We start from the raw sequence: 8,210 nt of genomic DNA, 5'->3' as shown, positions 1-8,210 counted from the left end.
GTGTTTGTAATATCCTGAAAGGAGAGCTTCCAAATTATATTTTCGTATCTAGTCCCTGTAAAATTTTAAATTTAGCCAAAGAGATGAATAAGCTTTGTTACAGAATGTTTAATAAACAAAGCCTAAGTAAAATGATAGAAACACAATAAACTTGAAATGTTCTTTTAATGTTTTAAATTTGTGTCATTTCTTTCTTTCTTTCTTTTTTTTAAAGAAAGGGGTGGGGAAGAAAAGAGAACTTCAGATTTTATATTTAATTGAACTAACAGCATGTGCTGACAAGTAATAAATAACAGCCGTTCGAAGTGACTAAATAAATTGGTTTCCGCAAGCAATGATTCATCTTCTGTCTTTCATTGCCATCAGGCTAAGAGACAGCTTTTTTTTGTCAGCTTATAGGAAAAATATTTGATAGTACAACAATCCTGTTTCTATTTCTGCAATAGAAGCTCTTTGTTTTCTATAGTAGTTGCATTTTAAAGTATTTAAATACGATAATTAAGTTTACATTTGGTTGTTCATTTACTTAAAACTTTGTGATGCTAATATTGCTCAGTCTTTGTGATGATTAACAATATTCTGGTAGGTTTATTTCCCTCTTAATTTTTTCTTTGATTCATGGGTTATTTAGAAATGTGTGACTTAGTTTGCTAATATTGAGGATTTTCTAAAGATCTTTCTATTATTGATTTTTGACTTCATTCTGTTGTGGTCATTGGACATATTTTGTGTGATTTGAATCCTGTGATACTTATTGAGGTTTGTATTATGGCCTAATATATGGTCTATGTTGATAAGTATTCCTTGCACAGTTTAAATGCATTTTCTGCTTGTTGTATAAATGTCAATTAGGCCAAGTTAGTTAATAGTGTTGTTCAAACTTTCTATAATCTTTTTTTCCCCAAGTTTTAATTTAAATTCCAATTAGTTACCATACAGTGTAATATTAGTTGCAGATGTAGAATTTAGTGAATCACAATACAACACCTGGTGCTAAACCTTCTATATTCTTACTGATTTTTCACCTATATCTTCTTTACTTGTTGAGGGAGGGCGCATTAGTGTTGTAGTGCTGCATAACAAATTAGAAATTGGGCATTTAGGGATCCCTGGGTGGCGCAGCGGTTTGGCGCCTGCCTTTGGCCCAGGGCGCGATCCTGGAGACCCGGGATCGAATCCCACGTCGGGCTCCCGGTGCATGGAGCCTGCTTCTCCATCTGCCTGTGTCTCTGCCTCTCTCTCTCTCTCTCTCTCTCTGTGACTATCATAAATAAATAAAAAAAAAATTAAAAAAAAAAAAAGAAATTGGGCATTTATTACCTCACAGTTTTCCGTGAGTCAGAAATATGGAGATAGCTTACCTGGATTCTTTGCTCAGGGTTTTAGGAGATAGCCATCAAAGTGTCAGCTGCAGATGTGGTGTCATCTGAGGCTTGGGGTACTGTTCCAGCTCATGTTGACAAAATTCATTTCCTTGCAGCTGTAAAGCTTATGGTAGCCTTTTTTGTTTGTTTGTTTTTAAATCCAGTAGCGTAGAGATCTCTGATTTCCATCCCTAATCTTTAGGCTCTACTTTGAAGGTCCCACCTGATTAGGTCACACCCACCCAGGATAATCTCTCCTCTAATAAACTCAAAGTTAATTGATAAGTGACCTTAATTACCTCTCTAAAATACCATCACTGTTGCTGTATAACATAACTTAATCATGGGAGTGAAATTGCATTTTATTTACAAGTCTTTGCCAGGGATTATATAGGGCATGTATAGCATGGGATGGGATTCTTGTGGATGCACGTAAAATTCTGTCTACCACAGAGGGATATTAAAATCTCCAACAGTACTGTGGATTTGTCTATTTCTCCTTGTAATTCTGTAATTTTTGCTTTAAATATTTTGAAGCTCTGTTAATTAGGTAGATAAATGTTTGGGATTATTACATCCTCTTTAAAAATTCATCTCTTTATCATTGTGAAATAACATTATTGTCCCTGATAATGTTCTTTGCTCTGAAAGCTATTTTTTCTGTTAGCAATATAACTACTTCTGCTTTCTTTTGATTAGTGTTAGTATTATGTATCTTTCCCAGCCTTTTAATCTAGTAGTTCCTTATATTCCAATTGGAGGCAGCACATGGTTGGGTCTTTTTCCATTGTTGTAGTCTCTACTTCTTAATTAGGTTATTTTGACCATTTACATTTTTAAAAGTTTGTTTATAATTTATTTTTAATCATATTTGTACATAGCATATCATTTGCAGCATTCTCACCTTTTAGGTATCTTCCACAGAATATCTGGCATTTATTTTGACAGCTTTGTTGATAATATCATTCACATACTCTATAAAGCTCGCCCTTTTTATTTTTGTTATTTTTATATTTTATATTTTGTTATTTTAATTTTTTTTAGAGAGAGAGAGTGCTCTAGTGGGAGGGGCAGAGAGTAGGGAGAAAGAACCTTAGGCAAGCTCCACACACAGGGCAGAGCCTGATGCAGGGCTCAATCCCATGACCCTGAGATCATGACCTGAGCTGAAATTAGGAATTGGACACTCAACCACCCAGGCACCCTAAAGCTTGCCCTTTTAAAGTATAAAATTCAGAAGTTTTAAGAATTATACATCCATCAACTCTATCTTATTTCCAGAACATTTTCATAGCTTCAAAAAGAAACTTAAAAAAAAAAAAAAAAGAAAGAAAGAAACTTCATACCCATTAGCAGTACTCCCCATGCCCACCTTTCCTTGGCCCCTGGCAACCACTAATACACTTTTTGTTTAGGTATTTGTCTATTCTAGACATTTCATATAAATGGAATCATACAATAGATAAATTTTGTATCTAGCTTCTTTGTTTTCAAGATTCATCCATGTTGTAGCATAGGTCAGTATTTATTTCCTTTTTATAGACAAATAATTTTTTTTTTTTGTATGGATACATCACACTTTATTTATCTGTTCTTCAACTGGTTGACAGTTGGGTTGTTTCTGCTTTGGGATATTGTGAATAATGTTGCTATAAACATTGATGTATAAGTTTTTGTGTGGACATATGTTTTCATTTCTCTTGGATATATATCAGGAATGGAATTACAAGGTCATATGGGAATTTTATGTTCAACTTTTTGAGGAACTTGCAAACTTTTTTCCAGATGACTGCACCATTTGGCATTCCTACGAGCAATGTATGAGGTTTCTAGTTACCTTCCCAACACTTGTTATTGTTTGGCTTTTTTCTTTGACTATTTTAAGTATGTTGCTTCACTGCATTATTTGCTTGTTTTCCGCTCTAGTATCTCCTATCATTACTGCTCCTCTATAAGTTCTTTCTCTGCTTTTATTACTAGTTTTGAACTACTATGTGGCTTAATGTAGTTTTCTTCATGTTTTCTTGTGTGTGGGGTTCATGTTATTAGATTTGTGAGTTTATAGATTTAGAAAATTGTAAGCCATCATTTGTTCAAGTATTTTTTATTCTTTTCTTCCTTTGAGGATTCTAGTTACACATAACAGTGTACTTCGAATTTTTACCCTAGCTCACCAAGCCTCTATTCACTTTTTTTAATTCTCTTTTTTCTTTTTCAAGCTTATTGTTCCTTTATTCTCCAAAATCTAACCTGCTGTTAATCCCACCTAATATATTTCTCATATTATACATCATATTTTTCAATTTAAGAAGTTTGATTTGCATCATTTTGTCTTTCATGTCTTTGCCTAACATTTTGAACATACAGAAAATAGTTATACTAATTTTTTAAAGTCCTTGTCTACTCATTCTCTGTCAGTTCTGGGTCTCACTTGATGAGTTTTTTTCCCTAATGATGGGTTTGTATTTTTCAGGTTTTTTTTTATAGGCCTAGCAGTTTTTGTTTGAATGCCAGACACATTGTGAATTCTGCTTTCTTGGGGTCAGATTTTTTTTTTTATAAAATTTTATTTATTTATTTGACAGAGAGAGCCAAAGACCACAAGCAAAGGGGAGGGGCTGAGGGAGAGGGAGAAGCAGATTCCCTGCTGAACAGGGAGCTGGATGCAATGTGGGGCTCAATCCTGGGATCCAGGGATCATGACCTGAGCCAAAGGCAGACACTTAACCTACTGAGCCACCCAGTTGCCCCAAGGCTGGATATTTTTATTCGTATAAATAGTTTTGAGCCTTTTTTACTGAGACAGAGTTAAGTCACTTGCAACCAGTTTGACCCTTTCCATTTTGGCTTTCAAGATTTATTAGATCCCAATGGAACATGCTCATTGTAGGGCTGATTAGTCCCCAAAACAGATAAAACTTCTTTGGTGTGCTTAATGACCTGAAAATCATGAAGTTTTCCATTCTAGTTGTTGTGAATAGGCACTACTCCTATCCTCATGTGGGTGCTAGGCACTGTCACCTCCTGTCCTTACGGTGATTCTTTCCTGCCCAGTGATTCTTTCCTGGCCATGGTAGTTGTCTCACATGCCTGCCTTGTTCACTCCTCGGCTGAAGACTCCAGGGGCGGTTGGCAGCTCCCCAGAGTTCTCTCCCTCTGTTGCTTCCTCATCTCTGGTTTAAAGTGTACATTAGAGTTTGTCTTCACTGCAGACTTTCCTTTGGCTGGTTTATTTTGACTTTTGTGTTTTTTCTAATCTTAGTAAGTTTGGTTCAAAACATACTCTGTTCAGGAGATCTAAGCCTCTCCACCTCCACTTATTCTTCTTTTCTCTCTTCCCTGCCTAAATAGGAAAGAACTGTCTTTCTATATATCTTATATAGTATATTGTCTGGCTCTGGAGACATCCTCATCTCTGTGCTTTGAAGAAGTAGAGAAGTGAAATGTTAATTTGTTTATCCACGTTCTGTTCTTCTGCAAGAGGATACTTGCCTGGGTGAGAGCTTGGTTCGTAGAACTGGCAACTGGTAGCTGTTCACGCCACCCTTATTTCCCTTAACAGTGTCAACTGTGATTTAGATTGTCATCTTTCCCTTGTAACTGTTTCCTCAAAAGGCAGTGATGGATGCTGCTAGTAAATTTAAAAAAAACTCTTTAAGACCTTCTTCATTTATAATGAAATACTGTATTTTCATCTGTTTTTCTTAATATTGCAGGTAATGAATTTTAAAAAGAGTTGAAATGATGGTAACTTTAGGCCCTTATTAAAGTGGCAAAGAAGAATTATTGGGGAATAAATGTACAATTCTATGAATCATTGCTTTCTGGTTGTAAAACAATGTTTATTTGTATGATGTTTAAATAATACAAAGGCAGGTGGTTAATAACTCCTATCTGAAGCCATAAAAGTAAAATAAGTTTGTTTAAAATTTTTTTTTATCAAATGGCATGTGGGCAATTAATCTGTTGCTATCTTTCATTGGGAACAAATTTAAAATGGTATAAAATATTTAGAAATTTCTCAGTTGTGGAACATAGTTTCCTGTTTTGCTTCTCATTGATTCCTCTTTGTTCTTGCTGGAAATCCTCAAGCATTGAAATACCTGTTTTCTGTAGGGGATGGTCTTCCCTTTTATCCAGGGATAGGTTTTGTGGCAAATCATTGAGTCAGCAATTACTTGGACTCTAACTGAAAGAGATAAAGTTCCTAAGAATTTATTATATATGTGTCTTGCCACTGAGTGAGCAAGAAAAATACATACCCATCAGTGCTGACTGGTTGGTAATTTCTGAAACACGATGCCACAGCTCCTCATAAATAATAGAGTAACAGAATCACGGAGAATTTGGCAGAGATCAATCTCTAGATGGATGAGTTGGTCTATAAGCAAATAGCTACTCAACTTCTTTTGACTTTTAAGAATGTTCTATGCACTTTCTGATCCAGAGCCTTGGATTTCACTGAGTCCCCAGAGATCAAGTAATTTTTATAGAAACCAACAAAGACTAACGAGTCAGCAACTGTGCATTGGTGTATGGAGGCACGATTTTATCTCAGTGGGAGACCCCCCACATGCTGCTTTTAGAAACTCTACTCCTTAACTTGATATTATGGGCATCTGCCATGACTGGTCAGTGAGTTGATTTGACCCTGATGTCATGGGAAGAGAGATTTCATCAGTGTTCAGCAAAAACCTTCCAATAAAGTATTTGTGCTGCCAACTTGTTTTACTTTTGGCATATTTGTGAGACTAGTTATACGTTGTATCTATCATTTTGTCAAATGTCAATTAACTCCTTTTTTTTTCTAAGATTTTACTTATTTATTTGAAAGAGCAAGAGCACGTGAGCATGCGGGGAGGAGAAGAGGGAGAAGCAGGCTCCTCGCCGAGCAGGGAGCCTGATGCAGGACTTGATCCCAGGACCGTGAGATCATGACCTGAGCTAAAGGCAGACACTTAACCAACTGAGCCACCTATGTGCCCCTCAAATGTCAATTAACTTTTATAGAAGCACAACCTTGGAAGCCAAAGACACTTCCAGCCCTTGCTACCTTTCTTTAGTACCTGAGCCCAGGGAGGATAAACTTGTAGCTGTCTGATAGGTATGTTGCTTAGTAACCCCTGCTTCCCTGTTGTGAACCTGCCAACACTCTCGACTCTATAAATGAACAGGAGATGATCTAAAAGTAAGCGAATGTGATTTGAATGTTCAAATGAGATATGAACCCAAGCAGTCCTTTATCCATCTGCAGACAAGGAAAGGGGTGGCAGGAGATGTCTGGAAATGTGCCCTGAGGTGCCATCAGCTATCATCTCAGGTGTATGGTAGGTGTGGGCAGGCTGGGTGCTTAGAAATTGAAAAAACGTTTAAAAAATTATGTCACATTTTACATAGTCTTTATACAGTGTTTGCTTCATTGTAATGCTTCTCATAGCTTTTTTACATTAGAACAAATGGAGGTATTTTTTAAAAGGGGTTTTATTCCAGTAGGTCACTTCATAGAGACAAAGCTATTGTCTGGGGATTGTTAACTAATTTGGGGATGAATGACCTTGGAAATAAGCCAGGTGCCTTCCAGGCAACCCTGCCTCTTCCAATGTGTCCTTTCTGCTGAAGGGACTTGCACTATCTCTACTGGCTCCGTAGAGGGAAGAAACTCATTTACACAAAGGTAGTAGGGACTTTGTGTGTTGCTCACATAAGCAGTGTCATTTTAACAGACAACCAAGGGAAATGACAATGCTAGCAATAAAGGTTACCTACTGTGTGTGAAGCACTGTGCAAGAACTTTATATACATTGCCTTCCCTCATGAAAGCCAGCTTATGAGAAGCGATCGTTATCCCACGTAATAGATGCCGTGCCCATAGTCACAGGAAAATAGCAGAGCAAGGTTCATCTGAGATGCCAAAGCCAGGCTCCTGCCTTTGGGTTCTGATTTTCTATTATGAATGGCTGATAACTGGAATTTTGGATATCCCAAGAGGATTTAATTTTAGAGCAGGAACTCTTTTCAGCTTCCTTAAATTATGGAGTGACAGAGTTCATTCTGGAACCAGAGACTCTTTCACAAACCATACAAATGTTTTCCTGGCTCTGAGACCATGGATAGGTTCCAATGTGTAATAGAGCTATGAGCCAATGATAGAAAATAAAACAAACTAAATACCTTGGTAGTGATAGGAGATTTTGTCTGCTTACTAGAAAAACACCCTGGAAAGCATGGTACCCATGGGCCATTGATGATTTTGTCCATTTGTACCTGATGCCCATAGGGCCTCTCTACGGATATCAAGGGAGCAATGTTTCTGTACTTGAGTAGCTTCAAAAAGGGGTAAGAGGACCTTCAATCATTGACAGAGGCAGTGTTTTCTAGCTGTTCTGGTCCAACAGCATAGAGGTCAGTAACCAAAGACTATCTTGAGAGAATTCCAAGTGGATCTTCTCGCTTAATTGGGAGTAAAGCAAGGGCAGGGAATTGATGGCTACAGGTCTCTTTTTAGTCACTTATTATTTTTTATGGGAAGGATGGCAAGTTTCTCACATGTCAATTCCAAATAATGGTAAGGCCTGCTCTGAGCACATTAAAATGGATTCTGAGATGCAAACCTGGAGAGCCGTGATCCATTAGTGATTCTGACAAACATGCAAAAAGGAGTGAGTTTGCCACCTCTTGTTAGGTCATTAAAATACATTCCAGAAAGACCCTCAGATACCAGGGTTTTTTTCTCAGAATATTAATTCTGAGAAATGAGAAACCAAATACTAATAACCAAGTACTGATTGTGTTCTGACTGCTTGAGTTATAATCTAATCCTGGCTGTGCTATTTTTGTGATATTTGG

Source organism: Canis aureus, chromosome 10 (assembly GCF_053574225.1).
Source record: "Canis aureus isolate CA01 chromosome 10, VMU_Caureus_v.1.0, whole genome shotgun sequence".
Classification (NCBI taxonomy): Eukaryota; Metazoa; Chordata; class Mammalia; order Carnivora; family Canidae; genus Canis; species Canis aureus.
This window is presented reverse-complemented; position numbering follows the sequence as displayed.